Consider the following 27,085-nt stretch of genomic DNA (forward strand, 5'->3'; position numbering starts at 1 on the left):
ATATATATGTGTATATATATATATATGTAATTTTTATATAATTGTATGCATTTAAAGTGACATTAAACCCTCAGATTTTTTTAACATAAAACAATACTGTAATGTGTGCCTTACTGTAATGGTGGAAAATAAGGAAACTTCACAAAATTCATAAAAGTACCTTATTCAGATATGCAGCCACTGTAGCCAGGAAAGGAGGAGCCCCCCCTCCTCCTGAACCATGCCAGGTTGCATGCCCTCAACATTAAAATGGTAGCCTGCAAGGGGGAGGGGGGAGAATTCACAAAAAAATCCACACCATAAAAACAGGCCTTTATTGGGAAAAAAAAGGATGTAAAGCCAATGTCAATCATGTCGTCCAGCAATGTAGATCCAAAATGAAGACCCATTCATGAAGACCCATTGTGACTGATGATGTTTACCCATTGCTGGTTCTGTTGTGAATGACAGTTCCCTGACTGGCTACTGTATGTCTACAAACCATCATCATCAACCGCTCATCCCTAATTCTGATATTATTATTATTGCTATTATTATTATTATTATTATTATTCAGGATTTATATAGCCACAACAGTTTTCATAGTACTGTACTTTACAATAATAAACAGGAGAGAGTACAGGTACAATACCATTCAAGATGAGATAGATAGTTAGTAGAGCGCTGCTCATAGGAGCTTACAATCTAAACATGAATGAAGAATAGTATTTGGATATTTTTTGCACAGTAGGAGATATTAACAACAGTGTAACTGTTGTTACATACAGTAAAGTATATTTTTGCATGATTGCATGGATTGCATAAGGATTTACTGTGTTTTACTGTAAGGGAGATGTGAGTAGGGCTGAATGTATTACAAGGTCCATAGGGCAGGGCCTAGGCAATTAGGACAAATCAATCCATAGATGACATTATATATATTATTCTGACTCCGATTGTTGTATTAGCAATTTATCCCTTGCTGAGACCTATATGCCTGGCCTGTATAAGCAGATATAATCACTGCGGACAATCCTTATCATATAGCTGAACTCACCAAATACCTTTTCATCCACAAAGTGCTTTTATTCCATTTATCAGGTTACAGCAGACAACAGGATACAGCAGATGAATGAACAGACGGTATTTGAAGATCGGAGATAGTAATGTTTCTAAGCATGCAATGCAGATTAACATGTGGTCCTGTTACTATTAGCCATTACACTTGTGGCTCGTAATAACAAGAAGGAGAAATACATCACAGATGGGAGGGAACACTGCAATAATGAGAATAACCACTAGATGGCAGCACATGAATTAGCCATACAATATCAATGAGAAAATCGCTTAAGGAAAATAAACTATATAAATTCTCACCTCACATTTGTATTAATATTAACTATGAGTATGAATTGTCATATTTTATACAACTATTGTGGCAGTACACACACACACACACACACACACAACTTTAGTCACTTTAAATTATGTCTGTATAGATCAATGGAGTATATAATTTTTGTATGGTGCTACATAAGGTATATTCCACACACAAAACAAATTTGGTATGGATGTGTGTGGTATGGAAGTAAAAGGCCAATGAGCTAACCGTCCCTTGTGGGTTGTGTTATGGATCATGTGCTTGTCCCCTTCATGTACTAGATCTTCTTATGGTAATATACTTCTCCCTTTCTCCAATATAATGATTTTCATTTCACTGGTGGTGTACTTGGGTAGCGCTGTTGCAGTCCTGCAGCTGCACTTGACAATGAGTGCAACATGTGTGGGATTTATAGAGTTATGTTTTTGTTTGGTTTTTCTTCATAAGAGACAAGTTTTATGATAATTTTATATTGTGAGTACCTGTCTTTTATAATTTTTTAACTTATAAATCGTGCATGCTGTTAATTGTGCGAGTGGACATGTGCACGGAAATATGCACAAACGTGCGGACGTTGGAAACTTTACCATGATGCGCACATTCATGCCCGAACATGCACACCTGCTTATTCGCGCCAGATGGACTATAAATTCGGTGTGAGTGCTGAAGCCATTGCTGACTTGTCTTCAGCTGTTACCTGTGATTCTGCTGACCTGTGTTTGATTCTGGCTTTCTTTCCTGGCATCTCTCCTGTCTAAGGATTTGGTACTTTGAACTTGGCATCAGTCTCTCCTGTGTCTGACCCCAGCTTGTCACCCATTTTCGCTGCATCCACCGATTTGGCACTACTTCTTTATACCTGACCTTCTGTGCATGACCCTGGCTTGTGACCCCAAATATGATCCTGATCTTGCAGTGGCTTTATTCAGGCTCTGCTACCGTGACACCGAGCTCCACCAGCCAACTCCAGATAAAGCCTCATTAGACTGTCCTGTCACCTCCAGGTCATCACACTCTAGCTCTGGCAACAAATCTGCACAAGCCACTGCATCTGCGTTTGTGCTTCCCTGATCCCACACTCCTCCTGTCTCCACCTCTAGGGGAGTCGGACAAGTGGTGCAAGAGTAGCCCCCTGTTCAGCTTGGCCTCCTTCCAGGTACATGACAGGTAAGCTGTGAAGAGTCCTACTACCTACCTAAGAGCTTGGGGTTTTCAACAAATTTAGTCAAGCTGGTACAGAAGCTACTGCTTATAGGGACACTTATTGGTTTAAGTGAGAGGGCAGTGTGTTCAACCTGTACACTGTAATGATCCTGAGGAAGCTGGAGTTTGAAGAATCAAAATTTGGAGTGTAGACTAAAGAAAGGAACATCATCTTATGCTGATGACACAACACTTCTCTAAGAAACTGAAGAAGGACTAAAACATCTGATCAAAAGAATCAAAGCAGAAAGTGAGAAGTTTGGCCTCTTCTTGAACAAGTTTTGTTATTAGTTAAGGTAGTTGAATGAATGTTTAAGATTCAACTCCTGAATTTAGTGTCCCTTCAAGGTATTTTGATAGCTTCCCAGATTTGAACTCACCAACTCTACGTACCCACTCTTCTTGAACATGATAATGATCACTGCGAGAAATGGATACATCAAAATAGCAATTGATAGTGAAAAGATAAAATAGATAGATAGATATAGATAGATAGATAGATAGAAGAAACCAAATGCATATTAGTCTGCACTACTGTGTTTGTGAAACATGCTTGAGTTACGATGCTGGAGATGGCTTAAGGGCGCCTGGGGAGGTGGGTATACTATCTCCTCTATTGCAGGGAACTGTAGTTTTGATTTAATTAGAGACCTGATAGAGTCACTTTAATTTCAGTTCCATACCTGTTTTTGTTCTATACATAGTGGAAATGGCCATTCCAGTGCATTTGTGCAACCTTCTAAAATAAGTACTACAACAAAAAACACTGTATACATACCACCACCCTGTAGAATCTCTTTACACATAAGCACTCGGATATTGAAATGTAACAGACTACTTATTATTTTATGCCTGGAACATGTAGTAAGCCAAATATACAGAAGGAGCAGGACACAGTGGATTCGGTGAAATCCTGTCTACAAACTGAATAAGAAATATATTTTTGGGCAACAATAGAAATAATGGGTGACTGCAGATTGAAATGAAAAGGTAATTTTTAATAACAATATAACAATGATTTACAAAACAGCTTTTCCAGTAATTATACAGATCCTTTTTTAACCCCTTCATGACTGAGCTTGTTTTTGGTTTCTGTTCGTAAATGACTGACACACTTTTGACATTTTTGCTGTGTGATTCTTCCACGTCAGTAATATACTTTCTTACAAAGTGCACCCACACATATTATATATTGTTTTTTAGAGGACAGATAGGGCTATATATTTATATCACATATGTGTGTCTAACGCCTCACTTAGGACAAATACAAATTAAAAAAAGAGGAAAAACCGTAAAAAAAAACTTTTTTTCACAGTTTTGATTTGTAGTATTTTTTTTTAACAAAACCAGCACAGCTAAAAAAAAATGCAATACATACATTCATTTATTTGTCCCTTATTTTTAATTTTTTTACACTTTTCACTATTTTTTTAAATTTATTTACACTTTTCACTTTTTTTATACTGACAAATTTTATTTATTTAATTATATCAGGCAGTCATTGTGAATTAATCTCACTATTACTGCTTGATAAATTAATACATTTTTTTTCATTATCAGGCTGCTTCAAACTTCAGAACAGCCGATAATAAGTTAGTGACACTGATCCTGTAGCAGTTCAGGATTCAGCTGTCAGTGAATGTTTCAGAAAACTTAAACATTCTACTTTCAAGAATAGATACATTATGTGTCTAATACATAACATTTTGTATCTATTCTTGAAAGTCAAAAGATAAAAAAAAAAAAAGCCAGTATAGCTTGAGAAAGATATCTCTCGATCTATACGAGCTGTCAGAATGCCGGCAAAAGCCTACATGTGTGTCTGCTTTGCTGTGACTCTCAGACACCCGATATTAAGGTATCGGGTGTCTGAAAAAGGTTAACCCTTTCAGTAATGGATCTCTAGATAGTTAGACATCTATTACTGAAAGGTAACCGCTGATTCTCAGCGGTTATCAGCCTTCTAGTGCAGCAAATAACTCGTCACGTACAGTGTACGTGACGAGTCATTTGGTCCCTTTGTGGCTGGACGTACAGTGTACGTCTCCCGTCACGAAGGGGTTAATAACAAAATGTATATTTAAGAATAGCATGTTACTGACTAGAGGATTTGGCAGAAATTGTCAAGAAATATGCTACAGACAGTATTTATAGATATCTTGCAGAGAAAAAAAATCTGGATTAAAAACTATTTCATAAACTTAGAAATTATGAAAAAAGGAAATCTCGTGGAATGTAGCTTTCACATCACTGAGACAAAAATAGTACAATCATAAACAGCAAAAGAAATCCCTAATGGGATTTTTTAAATATATTGTGTGGCCTAAAAAAGTAACTAGACAGATCTATAGAATTACATATTTGAAACCCCAATACTAATTTCCTTTCATATTTTCCTAGTCTCCAAAATGTCATTGCTACAATGTATACATAAGTCTAGAACCAGCAGTAAATGTATCAGTAATTCACCTCATTACAACCTTGCTGGGCAGAAAATGTAGCCTAAAATAATCAAAGCACAGGGTTAACTAAGTATTTTGGCTTATGTGAAGAAGAAAACATGTTCTTTGCTTTATCCAATTACCAGAGATTTTGGTGGGAGTTGGATGCACAGCATAGGGCGAATAGAAAATCTCACTCTGCAGACTTTTGCTTTAGTCCATCACAAAAGTAATAGCAGCTTCAGCACAATGTATCTTGGCTCACGCTGAATTATCAACACATGTGGTTAATAAGCATTCGCGAAGGCCAGCTGTATGACGGCTTCGCAGTATGCACCACCATATAAATAATGGGGGAAGATACAGTGAAGTGGAAATGGTCTCATCCAGACTGTGCACGCTGGATGCTCACATTACATTAACAAAGGTAGTGTGTGGCCTTTACCTTCTTTTGTTTTGTTGGCAAAGTACAAAACGGTCATTTATTTCCCTGAGTCATAGGCCAAAAAGAACCTCTGTTGCTTTATTATGATACGTTGTGGGAGACTGCAAGACCAAACATAGTTAGTAAGGATATATAAGGTAACAACAATAATAAAATGAGTTTTAGTTATAAATAGAAGAAAAGTTTAATGGGGACAGGAGCTGAGCTGCAAGCTAAGCAAGAGGCATTGTAAGAACTAAAAATATAAATATATGGGATACATCTGAAAAGCCATACCATTCACATTTTTTGTTAATTAATTGTTTTTTTTTGTTTTTTTTTAACTTTTATAAGTGCTGTTATATTTTTTTTTATTCTAAAATCTGACATCCCTCTAAAAGTTTTGTAGGAACTCGCCAGTATTTAGGGCAAAAAGGGCACAGGAACAGTGGTTTAAAGGGTAATTCCACTTTCCCTGGTGAATTTGGAAAAATGGAATTACCTCCTCCAATCTTGCAAATGGTGAGCACTCATTGCGCTGACCAATGAGTGCTTGCCATTTGCAAACTAAATTAAAAATACAGATCGCAGGGCTGTGCTGCCAGGGAAAGGAGCGTTTGGATACAGGTAAGTATAGTGAATGCTGTACAGGAATATATTAAAGCTGCACAAGCAGCAAATCAGGAGGAGAAAGAAGACTGACAGAGAGGTGATGGTGGTGGGACCATGACAGCCTGAGCTCAGAAGAAATGGTTGAATGATGTTGGCTGTCAGACTGAGGATATCTAATGGTGGAAAATAAGGACTCCAGGAGACAACTCAGGATTAAATGACACTAAACCCAGTAGTTAAATCTTAAAAATTAATTCAAGTACCTTAACTATTAACACAAATGCATCTTAATTGTGTATCGCTCAGCTGTAGACCCTCAGATCATCTCTGGATCTGTGCTGACACTGTCCTTCCTTCTGGAGGGTGGCTTCTTTTATTTGCCATGGACTCTGTGTGGGCTGTAAAGTAACCACCACTCCGAGCTCACTCCCATGATCGATTACAAGCTTACATCTAGTTAGCTAATTTGTATTGAAGTTATAGTCTATCAGTGAGTGAGCTTGGAGTGTGGAACAAAAGTAGCCACCCTCCAGAAGGAAGGATAGTGTCTGCATGAATTCAGAGATGATTTGAAAGATTTCCCCTCTGTTATTATCAAAATATTTGATTTCCCCTCACTTGCTGTGCTCATCAAGACACGTAGAAAAATGTCTGACACAGACAGCAGTAAAAACTTGACAGATGTACTAATCCTCCTTTACTCTACCTAAAAGTACAAAAAAAGTTTTGACTTGCAAACACAGGTCATGTGACCTACCTGACAAGCAACATCACTTAAAAGCTCAGATTGAATGCTACCTCAGGTTTTAGAAGGGAATGTGAACAGCTTAAGGTTATTGTGATTTAAAAAAGAGTACAAGTGACATACAGTTCCTTCCAACAGTCCATACAGAACAAGACTTGAGTGTATACATAGCACCAACAAATTCTTCAGGGCTGTGTACAGTGTACACAGACCGATCTTGTAGGACGTGGAAGAGGGTTTTGTACAACAAGGAAGCATAGGGAAGTGGCCAGGCAGGCTATGACATACTTTTATAGAGGAGTCTGTCTGTGTAACAGGAATAACATAGTAGATGAAAGTTGGATAAAATGGGTCTTTATTAGAAAAGGATTAGATAATCTGTATCCTCACTGATGATTGAACAGCATAGCTTTACCTCAAGATTCACACAACTTTTACTTCTTTTTTCATAAGAAAAATGGGTGAATCTAAGGTGAAAGTTGTGTGACTCGTAGGTAAAATATTGATAAATAGACCCTTGACAAAGTTTAAAAAATACCTTTGTGTATTACTAAAGACTAGGGATGAGCTCGGGTTCAGACCGAGTTCAGTCTTAACCTGAGCTCCTCCAAACACGGAAAGAAAGCTCCTTCTGCTGCTAACCAATAAACTGTGGGTGGGGAATCCCTCATCTGCAGCTGCACATAAAGGGGCGGCATGCAGTGACATAATTGACTTAATATGGCCTCATGGCTTTATTTGGTCAATGATTTTTACCTAATATGGCCCAAGGCAGTTCTGTGTTCAGAGGAGCTCAGATTTGGTCTGAACCTCAGTTCATCCATAATAAAGACCCATTTGTATCCAAAACTCAAAACAAACTTTGTTTTTCACACTTCCACTTCAGCTACTTCCCCACTGGGGTCTCTCATGTGTCTTACTTTTTCCCCTCAGCACTTTGGCGTTTTTAGCAATCATACCAATCTTGTTTTTCAAGAGAAACTCAGTCATATTGAGATAAATACAAGGGCGGGGTACAGTAGGTGGAAGAGCCTATTCTACCTATTAGGGTACAAGGAGGGAACACAACACGTAGGAGAGCTTACAATCTTTCAGGGTATAAGAAAGGATAAAAAAAGGTACAAGAGCTTACAGTCAATCGACTTTGGCTTGTTACCTCAACTCTGCTCCTGATTCCTGATTTGGTATTCTGCTTCCTAGCTGTTACTGATCTCAGCTTGAGACCTGGACTATACACCTATTATCCTCTCTGATACCCAAGTATTCTTGCATTCGGTCCTGGAACCTCCAATCATGTGGTCCACCCACCCAAGCATCTACACAGATCTGGTCCAGCCTGCAAACACTGGCACCCTGTGTCCTCACACTCCCTGTCACCACTTCCGGGGGTGTCAGACAAGAGGTGCAAGTGGTGCCCACGGTTCAGCTCACTCTCCACTCAGGTACATGACAGCTTTACATGCACATTCACAGAAGTCCCTGCCCTCAAGAAACTTACAATCTAAGGTCTCTGTCTCAGATACATAAATACACACACACACACACACACACATACTAAGAATGATTTAGACAGGAGTTGATTAACCAAACAGTATGTCTTTGGAGTATGGATGGAGACCGGAGTACCAGTAGGAAACCCATGCAGGCACAGGGAAAACATGTAAAACAATGTAGATAGTGTCCAGACTGGAATCTGAACCTGGGACCCTACTGCTGCAAGGCAGAAGTGAAAACCACTGACCAACTGTGCTACTCTAATACATTTTAGACAGCTTATTGTCTATTAGGGTATAAGGTAGAGATACAGAAGGTGCAAGAGGTATCAGTCTATTAGAGTGTAAGGGAGGGATACAGCAGATGAACAAGCTTACAAACCCTGAGGATGCATTCATACTTCTGGATTTTTTAGGTAGTGCATTTTAGGCGTTGTGCATTTTACACATTTTACATCCACCACCATACAACCCTATGGAAGCTGTATTTGCTGGTAACAGCAAGAAAGATGCTGCAGGCAGGACTTATTTAACACACTAAACCAAAATTCAGAGGTGTGAATTTCAATTAGGTGGAAGAGCACATTATCAAAGTACAAGTGAGTGAAACAGAATTAAAACTAGTTAACATTCTATCAGAAAATACCACAGTAAAACTGAAGAAGTCCCTTTGTGATTAAAACATATGTTTGTTTTTGCATCAAATTTAAAATAAAAGAAGAAAAAAAATATAACACATTGCATGGCATACACTCTAACAAGCTGAAGTATGGTTTCATTTTCAGAATACATATAACTCATGGGGATAGGATGTAGAAAACAAACACAAGACATTATATGCTAAAAGAGGACATGTAGACTGTTGCTTAAAAATGAACACGAAAAAAAAAAAAGCAGAAATAACATATCTTTGGTTTCAGAGAAGTATAAATTGCTACTACCGCAAACTTCTATTGTAATCTTCCTTTGTGAGATGTTTTAAGTAAATGCTATCCATCATATAAACTTTGTGTTCACCGGACTGCTTTAGCTATACATTTTCAAACCACAATAATGTCTATTTTTTAAATGCAAGAGCACAACTTATTGGCAGGGAAAAAATAAGAACCCCTGACAATATCTTTTACCTTATAATCCTCATGTAGCTTTTGTCTGGCCAAGCAATTTAAAATGAAATTAAGATGATACACATCTAATCTAGTACAGCATGGCTAGTTGGATATAGGAAATGGCCTTTGCAATCAGTCTGGTAAAAAATAAAGAACGCAGTATAATGCTTTAATACCCATTACACATGAACTCTTCCTAACAGTATTTAGAAATAAGTGTAATTTTGAGCTGTACAGTGATTTGTTGCTTTGCCTGATTTACTGCAGGTCTGCTTAGTGAATATTCTTTAACTCCCTACAGAAAATCCAAGGAAAGCAAAACAGAACGTAATGTATTTTCTGTCTGTTACTTGTGTACTTTTTTACTTAGTGATGACTTTTTAAACGTGCAGTATGTAATTACACTACAATTTGTATATTACTGTAAACTCTTACTGGCTTGTGTTTAGTTAGAAGAAATGAATGATGTTCCTGTGGCTGAACAGATTGAATACTGTCCAGTATAGTCTATCCAATAAATCTACTGTACAGTAAAAGTATTTTCCTTTAGTTTTGATATATTGAAATTGTAGCAATTATTGGACAGTCTTGACCAAATGATCTACCTTGGTGTGCAGTCTTACACAGTAACAATTTTAAAGTGATACTAAACCTATGAGTTAAACCTTAAAAATGCATTTAAATACCTTTAACTATTAACACAAATATTGCCTATTTGTGTATCACTCAGCTGTAGATCCTCAAATCCTCTCTGATTGATGCTGACACTGTCCTTCCTTCTGAAGGGTGGTTACATTTGTTCTGCATGGTCCCTGTCTGTGTTGTAAAGTAGCCACCACTTCAAGCTCCCATCCATGATGGATGGACTTCAATCTCAATACAAAATTAGTAAACTAAATGTGAGATTATAGTCCATCTTGGGAGTGAGCTTGGAGCGGTGGCTACTTTACAACAATCACAGGGACCATGGGGAACAAAAGTAGCCACCCTCCAGAAGGAAGGACAGTGTCAGCACAAATTCAGAGATGATTTAAGGATCTACAGCTGAGTGATGCACAATAAAATACATTTTTGTTAAGAGTTAAGGTACTTGAATGCAATTTTAAGATTTAACTCTTGAGTTTAGTGTCACTTTAATCAATGGATTGGTTGCTGGTGACCTACATCAATAAAATGTAAGGGGTCACTTTCTCTAGCCTGTAGTCCCTTTCATGGCAGCTGGAGGTCTTCTGATCTCCTTGTCATGTTCTTGGCCCTATTTCAGTTGTATCCTTTAGTTATATGCCCACACCAGGATAAATACAAGCATAGTATATAGTAGATTTAGTAGAAATAAATTCACATACCCTATTTGTTTATTAATGGTACATTGTAGCATTCTAAAGTGGCTTGATTGCTATACAATTGGCTTGTTATTTGGATTTTATATAAATCCTGCCTATTTTAACTATTGTCTGTAAATTAATGTAAAGTCATTTGTGCTAGGCTAGGCATTTGTTTGTTATAGATGCCTCACCATGGAGTTTCCAAATCCTGACTATTGCCTATCATAATGATTTTTCTACTTTATTTTTACTTTTATTTTATTTTATATATGCGTATCTGCAGATATTACTATTTAAAGGAAACCTGTGCTAGAGGGGATCACTGCATGGGTCATTTGTACAGCCATCCTCAGTGGTGCTCTAAATATATTTAATACAATCCTCACTTCGGCCACCGGAGCCCTTCTGTTCAGCTGAACCGAAGGGCTGCTGTACGGACTATTCACAATAGCGGGTGAGCAGCCGAAGTTACAGTCTTAGCAGGGAGAATGGTCTGCCAAACCATTCTGAGCATGTTTGGCTAAACGGAAGCCAGCCAAAGCCAGCCTATGTAATCAGCCATACAGGGCTGAAGTGAATAGCCGAACGGCCTTCGGCAGCTTAGTGAATAACCCCTTTAATGAATGGATGTGTGGAACTGTGGTTTCTACAAGATTTCAAAAAAAAGACCACAGCAGTAGCTATCTCCTTTTTGGCATGCAGTTTACCATTGAATCTTTGGGCAGAGCCTTATGCAGGAAGCCAGAGAAAGGAAGATGTTGAGCTATTGAGCTCTGTATACAACAGGCTTCTGAAAATAGGAGATACAAAAAACCTGTAAAATATGTGAATAGTGGCCTAAATATTATTATGCTACTGTATATTTCATATTTTCAAAAAACACATTTTGACCATAATAAATAAATAAAAATTGGTAGGAAAACATTCCCTTTAAAGGCAGTTGTATTCCTATGTACAGCAAAATAATTACAGTTTGAAATATCAACTTTAGAAATTCAAGTGCTGTAGTTCCATGATGTAAAAAAATGATCCCCAGAGACTAATTAATCATTTGGCTATCTTGTTTTATATCAATGTATTTTTAGACCCAGTAACGTTTTGCACACGTTTGGTATGATGTACACAGTGCAGGACAGAGATAATTAGGTTAATGCAAAAGCTCTGAAATTCATCAGCCAAGATCTACTTCTGACATTTTGGCAGATATTACAGATCTGTAATTTATGTCCTGGCTTACATTAACACTCACAGGAATAGATTTTATTCTGATTACCAAGACATTGTTTTATCAATGCATTAATTACATATCTTAGAGATCTATCCATTTTTTGTAGAGTGAGAATGATTAGAACTTCTGTCCCTATTGCTTTCAGTTTTTGATTGAAACATTTCTTCTCACTTAGTGTCCTGGTAACACCCTATTACACACATGGGGTGTCACTGAAAAAGAAAATAATTGGAAATGTGCCTAGTGGGGCCATGAACAGCAGTAAACAGCTGAACGTGATTCTAAACCTTGCCTTCTCCACCAAAAAAGTGTTTTGTTTTCCACATGGCAAAGAGATGGGAAATTAGAGGGCATTATTTTCTGCAGGGACGCAGACAGTAATAAACACTTGACAGAGGTTCTAACTCTTCTCCATACTATCGAAAGTGACTTTTTGGTGTCTTGTGCTAGTACTCATACAGTTATTATATTGTTTGGATTTATAGAAAAATGCAACACGAAATGTAATATTGGTAATGAAGATAAATATTAATTTCATGTAATGAAAGTCTGTAGTTATTACAATGGCAAACTAGGCATGTGCCTAATTAAGTGAAAGCCTAGAAATATGTTTTATTGTCATTTGTGTTATTGTTTTTGTGAAAATATTATATATTTAGTAAACAGAAAAACACACTCAGACTGACAGCATACCTTTGTCCAAGCTCCTGGTCAAGATGACCCTTTCTTACAGCACAAAAGCATAAAGGATTATGGGTTTTCTGTGCAGCTTTAAGGCAATTATGGAGAGGGACAGTGTCTTCCTAGCCTCAGAAGAGATTTGCTAAACTGCTCACTCAGTAGGAATGGTCATTACCACGTGTATGCAGGTGTTGCTCTGCTGCTGCTAACCAGGACTAGGGGGTGATTTAGTGATCATAGGATTTCTACATGACTTCCTGATTCACATGATTACTGTTGCTTACTACTGGTGCTAGGAAAGCCTTACAAAGGACCAATGTGTCCTTGGTCATGGGCTCCAAGCGCCATCTTGGGCGAACAGGTGTCTGATTGGGCACAGAGTTTCTTGAGATTTGGGAAGCCATCTTTAACTCAGAGGGGTCATATTTAGCCCTACTGTGTCACCTCCTGTCACCTGCAGTGTGGGAGGTTTTCAGAGAGGTACAGATACCATCTTGTGAGGAAAGGATAGGCTTAGCTTTAGGGACTAGGGATGTGGTTAGGGTTTGCTGCCGAGTTGGGTTCACTGCAAATTTTGCAATGTTACTCATTCAACCTGACGGAGAACTTATGGGCAAGTTCACCCCAGCACCAGGAGAGACCCTGCCTCCAGCAGGGAAGTGCAACATCTAGCAGCAGTATTACTACGTCTGCTAAATGTTGTATCTTCCCCTCAGGATGTTTTTTTAGGAAGTCAGCAGCCTCTGGCATCCAAACAATCTATGAGTCATACTGCCTAACTCATTCAGCTGTCAGCCAGGGATTCTAGGATTCCCCCTCTTGGATCATACCATCATGACTGCTGTTAGAAATCATGGGATCATTGGCGCAATGTGGTGCTATTCATTTTAAATTGCACCCTGAGAGCAGAATGCTTTGTGGTTCACTGCCAAAAAATACTGCATGCACCATTCTTTGGCATGGTACCACACATTAGTGCGCTGCAACACACATCCATCTCAAAGTACATTGGTGTGCCATTCAGAATGAATGGCAAAACATCGCACCAATGCGTGTAACGTGTTTTACCACAACACATAATGTGAACAGACCATTAATCTCAGTGCAGACATCTACTTGGATTACAGGAGGTGACCCCAATACATCTTAAAGTAGAAGGAAAGTCTATTGAATAACCCCCTTTTTTAAATGCTTCCTCTCCACTCTTCTATTTGCTGCATACAATTTGTAATAAATCACAATGTACATACCGGTTTTGATTTTTTACAAGGTGTCATGTGATCGCAAAGCTCCACCGAGCAGTGACGTCATCCAGCCTGCATGCATACCGGCATGCAGGGTATTACTACGACTGATGCCAACGATGATCAGTGCGTGAAAAAAACACACCAAAAATTTGGGTGTTTAGGTAGGCTGCCTAACTCGATACAATGTACTTCAACTCACAAAAACAAGCTGTTACTATGCAGCCCTCTGGAAGAATTGGGAGCTGCAAATGAGGCTCTCTATAATTTTCAGGTTGACAACCACTGGTTTGGGCAATACACCATCACACTGCATTCACATAAGTCCTGTCACTTTTTCAAGGATTATTGGCACTATTTTTATATGTTGGATGTCTTTCTTGCATTTAGTTACTATTTGTAAATACTGGCAAATGCTAAATTAACTCTTTTAGCAGTTCCTGATGGCAGCTTAATAACTGAAATATATGTATCTCACCACAGGAACATACTCAGTATACCAATGACCACATCGAAGTATAGGACACACAGTTCACAAAACATCGTATACCAACAATTGTGCTGAATCTATGACCTGTGTTAAATGTAAGCTAATTCCAATAAATAAGACTAATACTCTTCTTCATTCAGGTCATTCTGGAAAAACATAAAAAAAAACAATTACTTGCCTTAATTCCAAAAAATGCAAACAGTTGATAATCAAGTTGTCTTATGTATGTCTCTGAACCATGTTTGTTCAACTTTTACTATACTGTGCTTTTACAAAAATCAATTATGTCAGGGGAAAAAAGTTCAAACTACAAAAATTTTTTTGTCTGGCGTGAAATTTTATTCAGTTGAATTATGAATGTAACATAATATTAATATAGCTGACAGCGTTTAGGAGGAACATTTATCAGACATTTGCATTGCAGAGTCCTGATTTTATTGTGGTGCAGAATGCTGAGTCCATTGCATTGCAGAGTCCTGAGTCCATTGCGTTGCAGAATCCTGAGTTTATTGTGTTGCAGATTCCTCAGTTTATTGCGCTGCAGAGTCCTGAGTCCACTGCATTTCAGAGTCCTGAGTTTATTGCGGTGCAAAGTCCTGAATGTATAATGTTGCAGAGTCCTGAGTCCATTGCGTTGCAGAGTCCTGAGTCCATTGCGTTGTGGAATCCTGAGTTTATTGTGTTGCAGAGTCCTGATTTTATTCCGTTGCAGAGTCCTGAGTCCATTGCAGTGCAGAGTCCTGAGTTTATTGTTTTGCAGAGTCCTGAGCCTATTGCAGTAGTGCATTGAACTGTATATACTGTATATCTATATACAACATATTGCCAAAAGTATTGGGACACCCCTCCAAATCATTGGATTCAGGGGTTCCAATCACCTCCATGGCCACAGGTGTATAAAAACAAGCACCTAGGCATGCAGACTGCTTCTACAAACATTTGTGAAAGAATGGGTCGCTCTCAGGAGCTTAGTGAATTCAGGCGTGGTACCGTGATAGGTTGCCACCTGTGCAATAAGTCCATCCGTGAAATTTCCTTGCTACTAAATATTCCACAGTCAGCTGTTAGTGGTATTATAACAAAGTGGAAGCAACTGGGAACAACAGCAACTCAGCCACGAAGTGGTAGTCCAAGTAAAATGACAGGGCGGGGTCAGCGCATGCTGAAGCACACAGTGCGCAGAAGTCGCCAACTGTCTACAGACCTCCAAATTTCGTGTGGCCTTCAGAATGGCACAACAACAGTGCATAGAGAGCTTCATGGAATGGGTTTCCATGGCCGAGCAGCTGCATCCAAGCCTTACATCACCAAGTGCAATGCAAAGCATTAGATGAAGTGGTGTAAAGCATGAGTCTTTAGGGAATGCCTAAAGGCAGTCAAGGTGGGCGACAGACGGACAGGTTGGGGTAAAGAGTTCCAGAGAATGGGAGAGACTCTAGAGAAGTCCTGGAGGCGAACATTGGAGGAGTAGACAAGGGAGCTGGAAAGCAGGAGGTCTTGGGATAAGCAGAGCCGACGGTTAGGGTGATACTTTGAGACCAGGTTTGAGATATAGCCGGGGCTGGAGTTGTGGATGGCTTTGTAAGCGATTGTTAATATTTAGAATTGTATCCTTTGGGCGAGTGGAAGCCAGTGCAGGGATTGACAGAGGGGGGTTGCAGACACTGAGCAGTTGGTTAGGTCAATGAGTCTGGCAGCTGCATTCATGATAGATTGAAGGGGGGATAGCCTGTGTAGTGGAAGGCCAATGAGGAGGGAATTGCAATAGTCAAGACGAGATATAACAAGTGAGTGGATGAGTAATTTTGCGGTTTCTTCGGTGAGGAAGGGGCGTATTTTGGAGATGTTACGAAGGTGAAGGCATCAGGATTTGGATAGTGATTGGATGTGGGGAAGATAGGTGAGGTCCGAGTCAAGGATGACACCTAGGACCTTGGCATGGGAGGAGGGGTGGATAGTTGTGTTAACAATCTCAAGGGAAAAGTTGGGGGAAGGTGCACAGGCAGGAGGAAATATCAAGAGCTCAGTTTTTGAAAGATTGAGTTTTAAGAAGTGTTGCGACATTCAGGGTTGAAGTCAGGACTCTGTGCAAGCCACCCCAAACTCGCTCCACCCCAAACTCGATCACCCATGTCTTTATGGACCTTGCTTTGTGCACTGGTGCGCAGTCATGTTGGAACAGGAAGGGGCCATCCCCAAACTGTTCCCACAAGGTTGGGAGAATGAAATTGTCCAAAATGTTTGCGTATGCTGATGCCTTAAGAGTTCCCTTCACTGGAACTAAGGGGCCAAGCCCAACCCCTGAAAATCATCCACACACCATAATCTCCCCTCCATCAAACTTTACACTTGGCACAATGCAGTCAGGCAAGTACCGTTCTCCTGGCAACTGCCAAACCCAGACTGGTCCATCGGATTGCCAGACAGAGAAGCATGATTCGTCACTCCAAATAACATTTTTCTACTTCTCTTGAGTCCAGTGGAGGCATCTCTTCAGGGAAGCCTATCCCACCTCAACCTAACCGCTCAACCATCACGTTCTCAAACAATTCATCCCCACACAGCTACCTCCTCATGTATTGCTTCCCCCTCCCTTTCAGATTGTAAGCCCTCATGGGCAGGGCCCTCTATCTTGTCTTAATTTGTATTGCGATTGTAATGTCTTCCTTATATTGTAAAGCGCTGCGCAAATTGTTGGCGCTATATAAATCCTGTATAATAATAATAACCCGATAGAACACCTTTGGGATGAATTAGAGCGGAGACTGCGAGCCAGGCCTTCTCATCAAACATCAGTACCTGACCTCACAAATGCGCTTCTGGAAGAATGGTCAAACATATACACACTCCTAAACCTTGTGGACAGCCTTATCTACAAGTTTAAACGGAGTCCCGGCGGCAAAAGTCGCCGGGAGTCTGTTTAAACAGCCCCGATGCTGGCGACGTACACTGTACGTCGTCAGTCACGAAGGGGTTAAAGTTCATGTGCATGTAAAGGCAGGCGTCCCAATACTTTTGGCAATATAGTGTATCTATATACACATATATTGTTTTTATTTTCTATTTTCAGGGTAAGGTGATATAGGTGGATACGGGGGTCTCGTTCGGGGAGTGGGGGGACAGGTGATGGAGCTGGGTGGGTTGTGGGGGCCCATCAGCAAAATCTTGCCCAGGGCCCACTTAATATTAAAGACAGCCCTGGCCTTTAATTGCATTCTCTTATATTTTTATACTGTTTCTGACATATTAGGATATAAAAAGCTATGTTAAAGACTGGAAAAAAGTAAAAAAAAAAAAAAAAACTAAACAATTTCTTGCATTCATTCCAAATAATTCCAACAGTTGCTAGGCATTTTCGTCTTGTCAGCATTTCTAAAGTGTTTGTATTGTAGTCATAAGGAAACAATTTAGCAAATTACTCTTTCACAGTATTATGCACTGCGTTTTGTATAAGGAACATCAAAAGGCAAATGCATTCCAAGAAGTAATACATGTGTTTAGTGGGTAGCAATCTGCTGTCTTTAGGGATCATTAGACTCATGTTGATCTATCTCTGTATATGTACAATATACCTACTGCATTTTATTTAGAGACAAAGAAAATAATATTTGTACAGACTTCAGTGACTTCATTATTCATACTTGTACTAAAGGTGAAATGCCACCTATTTGTCAGGAACTTAAGTTTATGGCTCTTAGAGTAAATAATGGATTGATCTTTGATGTCTGCAGTTAGTATTCCCTGTGGATATAGCCTAAACTAAAACAATAAAAAGTAACCAAGTATTCCATTCTACACTAGCTACAGATAGTGGAAACAGTAAAGGACATAGAACAGAAAGCATTATGGACATCAGCTCTTCAGACAAGGGCTGAAGATACTTTTTTCCCTTGGGGGAGGGGGTTTAGCTCTCTCAAATTATAAGATCGTTAATCTAACTGACTAGGGGCATTGCTAGGACTATGTAAGACTTGGTGCACCCTTGAGCACCAAGGGGAGTAGAATGAGGTGGTGTAGGTGTAGCAAAATTGGGTTACCAGTGGGAGGGGCTTACATCTTGAGCCTGCTGTGTGCATGGTAGCATATTCCACATTACTTGCACCTACAAAATATGCTTTAATTACTGTGTCACATGCGAGTCTAACTAACACATGCAATCCTCAGCCCAACCATTTGTAAAAAATTAAACTCTTTCATTATATATGCTTTTCTGCATACACGTCTACAAGCACCAACCGCCCCTGTATGTGCCCCGGGATGTCCAATGCTTGTGAAATCCACAGAGCGAACATTCTAGGGGGAGTTTGCACCCCCTTATCTTCCCCATATCTATGCCGCAGCTACAGACCCATCAACCATGCTGGTGAGGGGGATGATAGTGAAACAGTGATAAGTACTGCTGAGCCCCTTTGGTATTACAGAACTGATTACAATGGACTATGCAAAGATCAGCACAAATATGATTGGGTTTTATGGACATTTATAACAATTCTGTGATATGGTAGAGGTTTATGTATTACATGTTAGCTCTAAGAAAATAAGTAGTCCTACATTTCTTTTCCAGCAGCTTCCACTCATATAGGCTTTCAGAGAATTTAACAGCAGTCAGAACTGCATCAACATCTATTCTCCCAACTGTATTGACGATGGTTCTTCAGAGCTGTTGCTAGGAGAGGACTGATGGTTTAGAAACCATTGACCAGTGTGTCTTCAGGCTCCAATTACAGTTGCCCAAACCCCACCATGCTGCTTTGGATTAGCAAGATCTAACCAGTCACTATCATTGTTACCATGCAGTTATTTGTCATATACAACAATAGATTTAAATAAAAGAAACAGTTTTTTGGATAATCACTAGGACAATATAGAGAAAAACGAATTTTCTGGTGGTTTTCTGAACAAACGGATTTCTTATCTCTTTTTATAGTGTTAAAAGTGTCAGCACAAAATTTTTCTTCATCAACTCAAAATCTTCATTTTTTTTACAATGCCCTAAGCTGCAGTACATAGATGTAAACTAGTCACATAGGAATCCAAGGGATTTCTACTTAGGCCCCATTCACACGTAGCGACATACCTTTTGCAGTGGCCGGGATAGCGCGACTTTCGTGGGCGACATTCCAGCGACGATCCAGCGACGGTAGCGCGACCTTCTTCATCGGGCTCCATTAGAAAAAAGCAAAATCGTGCAAAATCCGCCAAAAAAAGGGTCCTGTAGAAGCGACTTGCGAGCGACGCGCGACATGGAGCTAAGACAGCTCCATTGAATATCATTAGCCGGCGACTTGTCGCAATATCGTGCGGCAAAAATGCGCGATATCGCGGCGGAAATCACGCGATAAATCGCTACATGTGAATGGGGCCTTAAAGTCCATTTCTATGCTGTAAAATGTGTATAAAACACAACAAATGTGGACGGTTGTTTAATCTCACAGTTTTCTATATAACTCTTCTTTTCTCAACATTTTTGGGGGTTCTAAGAGCCAAAATGAAAGACTGGTCAGATAGAGTGTTAAAGTAACTGTAAAACGTTTAATCCCTTGGATTTTTTTGTTAACAATCTTTTTTCAAAAATTATCTAGACAAAACACAGCATAATATTACAAAATATATTCCAGTCATTGACTTGCATGCTCTAGCATTAATCGTAGAAATTTGGTGCATGAAACGGAGATAATGTCGGCATTCCTATGGCTGAACAAAGACAAACAGACATGTAAATAATCAGAAGTTGTATAAAAAAAATTTAAATAGATGAACATTGGGACAAAAGACAAGGTCAGATGAGGAACTTAAAGTGACATTAAAGTCAAAGATTTTTTTCCCTCCCCCCATGTTAATTAAAACACTTACCTTAAATGATGTCTCTTAATCCGATCTTCTTTTTTCCTGTTGTTTTCATCTGTCCCTCCAGTGGTGCTGCGGCTCTCCGATCCATCGCTGACTCCTCTGTCCTTGCTGGCACTTCCTGTCCCACGGTGTCTGCATGAGGGTGCACGCCGTCCATATACTTAACTTGTGTCTCTCCTCGTCTCCCGGCCGAAAATTTTCACATTTTCGGACGGGAGCGTGCATGGAAGACACAGGTAAGTTTAAACGGCTTTTAAAGCGGATTTTTTTTTTTACACTTTTTGTATATATCTACTGCTTGCTAGCAGTAGATATATGCAAAAACACCGGCGGGTTTAATAAACCATTAAGGTGTTGTGTGATATGAGGAACAAGCATCACATTTACTGATAGAGGTGTATAGCATGAAACACTCTTTCAATATCCAATATAGAGTCTACTCTAGAAAAGATTTGGGTCCATGGGACTAATAATAAACAGCAATTCATTTTAATTGTCTTGTTAGAGGAAATATACTGTCACATTTTCACTTCATAAAAATGTTCACATCACATCAGTTTGTCATGCATTTCATGCACCGTGACTGAGCCCCTGCATAGTGTTCACATTTTCCTTCTTGTAGTTTGGTGGAAAGCTAAGCAGGGCCAGGGTATCTACTCCTTGCCTCCAGATGATCAGGCTGTTACATCTCACAAACCTGTAATAGACCAGCACTTCTGCTCCTTGAGTGATTTTTATAGCTTTACAATGTCAATGGCTAGATTAAAGACTGAGTACAAAAATAAATATGCCATTGGTATGTAAACAAGAGGGCTGCAGCACCACACAGAACTGCTTATATTGCTCACACTTTAACAACAGTTATAGCAACCGTTTTGGGCAACCCAGCACCTTTTTGTATAACTGCAGTGGACAGCCAAGAGTGCACTCAGTTCCTTTACACAAATTGCTATATAGGTGCCTCTTACCCCTTTTGTTTGCATATACATATACAGTATGTGTATAACACAGTTATTACTGTCTAAGAATACTGTATAGCACAACCTGGGACACACTATTATTGGCATCATCACTCAAAACTAGCAAGATTTTCTTAGTGTTCGGCTGTATTAATGTTTGGCTTTATATTGTAAGAAGTGTAAATGTAAACATGAGCATGTCACCATTTATGTAATGACTAAAGGCAGCACTCAGTTTGCACTTATGTTTAGTTCTATAATTAGCTGTAGTTGAAGCAGAATAGTACATTGATAATAGTACATTGAAAGTTAAATAAAAATTAAGCTTTTGTTGCAATGCTCACATTCAATCCATGAAGTACTTCTTTTTACTAGATGTCCTTAGTCTTCTGTGTTGGATGACGGCTAACATCTTCCAACCCACTTTCTCTAAGCCCAGGCTGTCATGGACCCACCCTCTGACTGTGACTGGAAAGTGAAGGATTAGCAATTAGTAATCTCTGTTACTGCTTTCTTCTTCTATCAGCATGCTTTTTGTCAGATTGGCTCCTTGAGCTGCTTCTTCCTCTTCCACTTTGAGCTCTGCTGTACAATGACTGCAAGTCAAATGCAGGTACTTACATTGTAAAAAATAAATTTAAGGCTGTATTAATGAACAAATAACTGCAATTATTTGCTTCTTTTATATCTGCCTGGATTTCAGTTTTGAGCATCATGACAGTGGCCCCATAATCTAACGGGGGTTATTCACGTAGGAGTGGAAGCATCCAGCCGTAGCTTAGGCTGATCTTTAACTTAATTTTTTTAAATTTAATATTTAGTTACATTACATACACACACAAAAATGCTACTTTTTTCACTATTTTCTATTTTGCTCGCTACCATGGAGGTACCAAGCAGAATAGTCGAGCAGAATGCCGTGGCATTCAGCTATTCACACACTGCTGTTCCGCCCCTATGTGTATAAGGGCGAACGGCAGGATGGGAGCTGCCGGAGCTTCGTCTCAGCCGATTCAGATGTTAGATTGGCTGAGTTGAAGTCCTTGTGCACTTCGGCTCAGCTGAACATGCAGAGCATGTTCGGCTGACCAAAGTGCAGCCGAAGGCAGCCGATGTACAGCTGAAATCAGCCGTACTGAGCCGGAGTAAATAGCCGAATAACCCAGCCGAAAATTCCCTTCACTTCGGCTGGGTTATTCAGTCGGCTGCCTTTGGCAGCTTTGTGAATAACCCCCTAAAGTGGCTGTGTCTATATTTATATTGGCATTCAAATCAGGTGAGTGTCTGATCATAAAACCTATAACAGCTGTTCACTTAGGCCTGCCTATTCAATATATCCCTTGTTCATTGTAATTTTAGTCACTCCCATAACTTTGCAACATTATTATTTTTCACGTACATGTGACAGAATTTGATTCTTCTCTTTAACAAGGAGCTCTGAAATGTAAAAAGAATAATGCAGTTAAGAGAATTTCCTTGAGCGGCAATGAAACAGTAATGTGAAACTTTGTCTGGAATGAGAAGCCATAGGGAGCTGAAAATTGAAGGCTGGGCAGGCACACATTGCAGACAGACCTCAAATGACACAGTGCTTGTATGTTCTTTACAATGCACAGCTTTAAAGAGTAACAAGGCCTGTCAAGCCTTGTTGTATAGACAAGAACCATTCCGAAAGCTTCAGAACATATCACTTCACATCTAAAATCACCAATGACTGTGGTAATACAAGAGATGTATGTGTGCATTTTTCATTTCATTACCATAATGCCATAATGCACAATTACCATAATGCACAATTTCGTAGTATGTGTAATTTGTGAAAGGTTATTGTATATGCCCCCTGTGGGGGTAAAAAATAAAACTTATTTTTATGTATTTATATAGATTTCATAATAAATGAGGAGTGCTAGAGAGAAGATTGCGTGAAAAATGTTCAAGGGAGGTCCAAAAGTCAAATTATTGCTTGTCTGTATTATTCTCTTTAGTTTGTTTAGTCGAATCCTGGTTCAACTTTTACTTTTTTTAAAGAACAAAATGAGCAACATTACTGTATGAGTGCATGTTTTACATATCTGAAAATTCAGCTTCGAGGTCAAGGTCCAATTCTCCAGAATGTTCACAATATATTTTGTGTACCTCATTTGATGTCCTAATAATAGTTAGATATGGAAGGCCCTATTTATTTGTTTCTTGTATGCACAGTATATAATAAATGGTGTTTTACAGAGTATTGTACATACAAACATTTACATCAGTCCCTGACCTCTACAGGGCTCACAGGCAAAGCTGCTACAGTGAGTTCCATTTTTCAGATTGATTCTGCAGTAGATGTTAAAAATGTCTGACAAAAAAACTAAGTTACTTCTAGCTAAGTCCTATGCTACAACAGCCTCCATATGGACACTGATCTGGCTGTTTCTACATTTGACTACATTGGTTTACTATGATTAACTTGTCGCAACATTGTTTTGTTTTGTTGGTAGTGTTTTCTTAGAGTTATTCTGTATTGTTAAAGGAGAACTATGAGGTGAGTGCTTTTCACTCACCTCATAGTTCTAGCCGACCTGTGACAATGAGACTGTCACAGGTCGGCTCAGTAGATCGGGAGGTGAGCGAACACATACCGGGTTCGCTCGCCTCTCGATCCTGTCACGGCTCTCTGCCGTGACAGGGGGAGGGGCTGAATTCCCCTCTCACGCTCCGATCTGCCAGCGCTGAGTGGCGGAACGGACGGGGCGGGTACAGCTGGCTCTGCCTCTAGATAGGCAGAGCCAGCTGTCACTCACGCATCTGGGCGGATCCCGTCATCTACGTCGGGATCCGCTCCGGCTGCGGCGTCTCAGTATACCGCGAGCTGTAGCTCGTGGTATACTGAGCTTAGGGTAACGGGAGGACGCTAGTTTGTGTCCTCCCGTTACCCTAAGGAGAACTATGGGGAAAAACACTGACCCCATAGTTCTCCTTTAACGTATGGTCTGTATGCACATGTCGTGGAAGAACCAAACCTTGCTCTTTTTTTAACCGACACCGCGTATTGTCTATCAGTAGGTTGACACTTATTGCTATCTTCCTGTACTTGCAACCCTTCCTGTATATATGACCATATGCCAGTTTCAGATTTTGTTATGTTGTATATGAAAATGTCTTTTTTCATAAACATCTATTGTTAAAAAAACAACTAAGTTACTTCTTACCAGTGTAGTTCATTGGGTGTGCCGCTGTCAGAATACTTGAACCAGTCAGCTACCGCCACTGTTCACCCGAAGATTTTCCATTTGGCTTCTTCAATTTTCTGATTGAAAGGATGTTGAATGGAAGGGTGCCGACCATGGCTGTGCTTTTTAGTGAAAACCACTAAACTACAATACATACAGTATATAACTTGATCTGTGCTTAATAATATCTAAACTTGAAAATAAATACAGTGTATAACCAAACATTAATCCTCCCACAAACATTCAATTTACAGTGTGCACTTGTGATCATAATAACAATTACAAAATAAAGTGATAACCACAATCCTGTGTTATTATTCAGTGATCACTTGTGAGACTACACAACAGCTCAATCCCTGTTTATATACTGCTTATACAGTCTTTATAAAGTCAAACACGTGTGACCAAATACACATCCAAAACATCAACCCTCGTGCCTCTGCCGTTCCACCGTGCTCAAAACATATATCCGCACTCACCAACTTTTCATGGGCATCTTTTTACAGGTAAGCCACATAAGGTTGCCAAAAGTTTATCTGCTTCACTCAGGACCTCCGTTATCCACATGGGGTAGACTCCTGTATATACACCAATCCCATCGCTCCTCCTTCTTGTAGTCGATGTTACTTCATATGCACTCCAAAAAACATACATACACTCTCCATTGTGTAGTATTAAAAGCACTTTTATTCATAAAACATAAAATCGCACTTACATAGGAATTTGTTTTCGCGCGCCTCTAAAATCAATCCGTTGGTAACGATCGCGTTCCTATACACTTCCTGAGAAAGATGGCTGCCCATTTTTGCATATGTTGTTGGAGACCCAGCACAATACTTACCCAATGCTGGTGGTGGTAGAAGCATGATAGTGAAGAAAAGGATTAGGCATGCTTGTAGGTAGATTTTTAATGATTTAAAAAAATCTCTGTTACTGCTTTCTTCTTCTATCAGCATGCTTTTTGTCAGATTGGCTCAGGAGAGTGACTAATCTTGCTGTGCCTGTGTGTTTGTGGTGAAACGCACAGCATAAGAGCACACACAAGGATGGTTCCATAGGACCCTGCAAGGGAAAGGAGCCACCCTAAAACAGGATATCAGGACCAGCTGATTCTGCAAGAAGCTAAAACCTTTAAACATCAAGGAGCAGCATCTATTGTAAGTAATTTAATCAGCATTTGAAATAGCTTAAAAACCTTTTGACTTTAATCACTTAAAATCAGACGCTATAGTTGGAAACTACGCGGCAATCAGTGACTGTTGGGACTACAAATACTTTGGTCAGAGGTAAGGGCTTTGTTTTGTACAAAACAATGTACAGAGTGTAGCAGTCAGCAGTATATGTCATAATGCTTCTTATATTGCTGTCAAGCAGAAGTAAAAGATGGCTGACGTCTGTGGTTAAAAATGGCTGGCAGTCAGTGGGAGAAATGAATACCCACCATTTATGGTTGTGGGGGGGAAAGTCCAGCAACAGTAGTCAGAGGCAAGTAAAAATGCCCAGTTTTGGTGGTCAGAGGGAGGAAAAATACCCAGTATCTGTAGTCAGCGGAAGGAAAAAAAGGCCAGTGTCGGTGGTCAAGCAGAGGAAAAATGACTGGCGTTGGTGGTTAACAGGAGGTGGTTAACCTGGAATCGGTGTTTAGTATCTGTGCGTCCCTTACATTGGTGGTCAGTGTCTGTACCCCCCTACATTTGTGGTCAGTATTTGTGCCCCCCTTACATTGATGGTCAGTGTCCTCCTTACATGGGTAGTCAATGTCTGTGTACCCCTTATATTGGTGGACAGTATCTGTGCCCCCTGACATTGGTGGACAGTATCTGTGCACCCTGACATTGGTGGACAGTATCTGTGCACCCTGACATTGGTGGTCAGTGTCTGTGCCCCCTTACATTGTTAACCAGTGTCCGTGAGTCTCAGTCCTGAGCCACTACACGAAAGAGCAGCACTGAGCCCCACATCTGTTATTCCTAGGCCAGGACCACTTGCTTCCATAACACTGGCACCACTCTCACATAACAAGTCCCTGAGGCAGGCAGGCGGAACAAGAGTTGGGTGTAGAAGAATCAGATAATTATTATTTTTTTTACAAATTTCTGGTTGGTTGCAGTGTTGTCACCCAGCAGGAGATTCCTGGTACTAGTTATGCCCCATGCTTATGGTAAGTACTCAAATACATAGCACTGAGTACAGAAATGAACCGATAATTGCAAAAATGACTTGAAATTAGCATTAGATCTAACTATCAAGAAGTCTATGGCCAACTTCTGGGACAATAATAAGCAGCATCCCACATAAACCAATTAGACATTTTCTCTAACTCCATTGGATGGGTTGCTATTGATCAAATGTTAAGTTATTCTATTTTGCATATTATCATTGCTCCATTAATCGGTTGATGATTTACTTTAGGTTGCACATTATCATTGTTTTTTGCACTACAATATTAAATAAGTAAAAATGTTAAATAACATAATGCATAAATCAATGAATACCAGTTGTAATGGCAACATTTTGCAAGTGTCACTGCTTCATAATATAAACAATAACAGGTTTATTCAATAAATAATGCAAGGAGAAATTCACAGTATAAATTGTCCTAACTAATAACAGCCAATGACAATGTATTTTACTGAAGTCACATCAGTACTGTACAGAAGTTGAATTATGATTAATCGCTATGGGTACTGCAATCTGCATTTAGCA

The sequence above is a fragment of the Nanorana parkeri genome, unplaced genomic scaffold (assembly GCF_000935625.1).
Source record: "Nanorana parkeri isolate BGI_ZX_2015 unplaced genomic scaffold, ASM93562v1 scaffold340, whole genome shotgun sequence".
NCBI classification, from domain to species: domain Eukaryota; kingdom Metazoa; phylum Chordata; class Amphibia; order Anura; family Dicroglossidae; genus Nanorana; species Nanorana parkeri.